Raw genomic sequence first — 2,609 nt, forward strand, 5'->3', positions numbered from 1 at the left:
CTCCAATGGTCTGAAGAGTTTTCAGTCAGGAGCTGTGAAGCCATGAACCATTTTCTGCTAAAATACACCAGAAACATGAAAGTGGAGAGGTGGAAGAGCACGCTCTGCAGAAACGCAGCACGAGCGGCATAGGACACAGCGGAGCAATGGGTTCTGGCTCACTGTGTAAACGGCCGCGGCACGGGAGCTGCTCCGGGTGACAGCGTCTGCTTCCAGGTCTGAAATCGGTGAGAAAAGGAGAAGGTGGACGTGAAACGAGGCGCTGGGTTGGTTTGAAGGCTGATCTTTCACTGCCAGGTGCGATGCCTTGGCTGGCTTCTGCAGGGGAAGGTTTCTCGGGTGTGAAGCAGAGCCCTGGCTTCCCAGCGGCACCTTGTCTGTGGTGGGATCAAGGAGCCTGAAAATGGGCTTATTTTTTTTAAATCTGCTTTAATGTCACCTTTTGGACTCTGTCTGGAGTGACGAGAAGGAGTTTTGTCAGTGAAAATTGCACACGAGGAACTTACTGTCTTTTGTCTTATTAGAGTTCACTTAAAACAAACGTCAAGCTCTGAAGAGATTCGAGTAGAAAATAAAGTAGAGGTGAAATATATTTTGTCTTAACAGCGGCTCCGTTTGAGCGGTGCCATGGGGAGGAGTTTTGAGATGCTTTATTGATGCTGGGTAAAGCCTAGTAAAAAAAAAAAAATAATGCAGATTTTCTGTATAAAACCTTTTTCAAGTCTTTGTCAGGTGAGCTAAACCTCTGTCTTCAGCCCAGGTAAGTGCCTGGGCTGTACAAAGCACACAGAAGTGTTTGATACTGACCAGAGAGACTCAACATTCACTTTGGAGAAAGATTATTGTGGAAAAAATCAATGGGTGGAAGATATTTAAAGCTTTTTTTTTTCCCCCTGGTACTTTATTGTAGCTGCTCAACCTTTGCTCACCTAACCAAGCCGCCCACCCGAGGCTGGGGAGGAGCAGGAGGCAGGTGCCCGGTGTTTCCACGCGCGCGGCTCCGGGTGCGATACCTCTAACATCACTTTTAGCAGCTGTTTCACACGCGTCTCACCAGGTTGGGAATCTGTGTTGAGAGGTTGTTGTTTGTGTTTTACACGTCTGGAAAGGCCCCAGAGCTGCCCTGTCGGCTTCTCACGTCTCGGCCTTTACGTGGTTTGTTCTGTTCTCGCTGTTTTCTGGCTCACTGCAGCAACACGTATTTTAATCTCTAGAAATTGCAGCGTTCGCTGAATCTGGAGAACTGCAGAAGGTCACGGCTGGGAACACTCACTCAAATTTTAGGTTTTGGCTCTAACCAGCGCTGCTCTGACCAATTTGTCATCTGGTGATAAGCAGTGACACGCACTGATGTCAGAGATGAGCATCCCAGCGTGTGACTGCTGCCAGCCCCACCGCTCACATGTCCCCAATGTGAGCATCAATTCTCAAATCCTCCTTGACTGAGTCAAAACAAAGCAACTTTCTCAACTTTTTCCTTCTTTTTTTTGCCCTTAGTCACTCACATCTTCACTTGTTTCCAACTGAATGTGTTGGCTAAATATTAGTTTGCAATTGAAAGGCAGTTTGTATCGATTCCCTGGTGAAAGATTGAAGCTCGGGGCAAGGAAAATGCAGCGTGTGGTGCATCTCCAGGTACACCCAGGGGGAAAATGCCTCAGTGGCTTTGAAACTTTGAGTGAGACCAGAGCTTTGTTTGTGATTATTTCTGATATTAACTGTATAATTCCATCTTGCTCTTGCCACTAGAAATTGTCCATAGGGCAGGGTTTGCAGTATTGCAGTGGTCTGCTCTGCATCGCTGCCTGAAGCAGGATTTGGCCACCGTGCAGGTACCGGCACGGTCCCACAGGCACCATCAGACATTTCTCTTCGTGTGTCGTAGTTCAGGAGACCAGAGTTGGCAGAGTAACCTCTGCCCAATTTAATTTCTTCTAGTTTTCAGAGACCATGTTGAGAGAGAGAGGGATACACATCTATATGTGCTGAGCCAGAGACTCGTTGTACCCTCCTGCGCATACAGCTTTAAACTTCCAAAGTAATAAACTCTTTAAAGCCAAGAGCCTTAAGAACTCCAGACATCTGCTGAGAGACAAAACACAGTTTCACGTTTGTGCTGAATATTTGGGAATTTGTTCTGCTCCATGGTGGGTGTCTCCTTGGTGAGGAGGCAGCGGCAGTAGCCAAAGATGAGCAGGACCTTGGTCACCCTCACCGAATTACCCAGGAACAGGTAGCCAGGCTCTCAGGAAAGTCACCTCGCTCCCCCAGGGCTGCTGTGATGACTTTATAGATTGCATTGCTCGGAAAAGCTCCTTCTTTCCATGAAATGGTGTTTTTAATTGAGCATAAAACCTTGTCTTTGCTGGCAGAGGTGCTGGATTCCTCCTTTCTCACCCCCAGGGTCTTTCAGTCGTGCAGCACTGAGATGGAGAAAGCAGGGATGGAGATGACGGGAAAGCCGGGTGAGTTGGGAAGGAGCTGGATGTGCCCCTGGAGCCGGACCAGGCAGAGGGCTGGAGCTGAGGAGCTGCCGTGTCGCTCCTGCAGCCGTGCCCGGGCAGCAGCGGCTGTGGGCTGGCGAGTCAGACCCCGTCAGCTGGGGAGGT

Source organism: Antrostomus carolinensis, unplaced genomic scaffold, assembly GCF_000700745.2.
Source record: "Antrostomus carolinensis isolate BGI_N321 unplaced genomic scaffold, ASM70074v2 scaffold11421, whole genome shotgun sequence".
Taxonomy (NCBI): domain Eukaryota; kingdom Metazoa; phylum Chordata; class Aves; order Caprimulgiformes; family Caprimulgidae; genus Antrostomus; species Antrostomus carolinensis.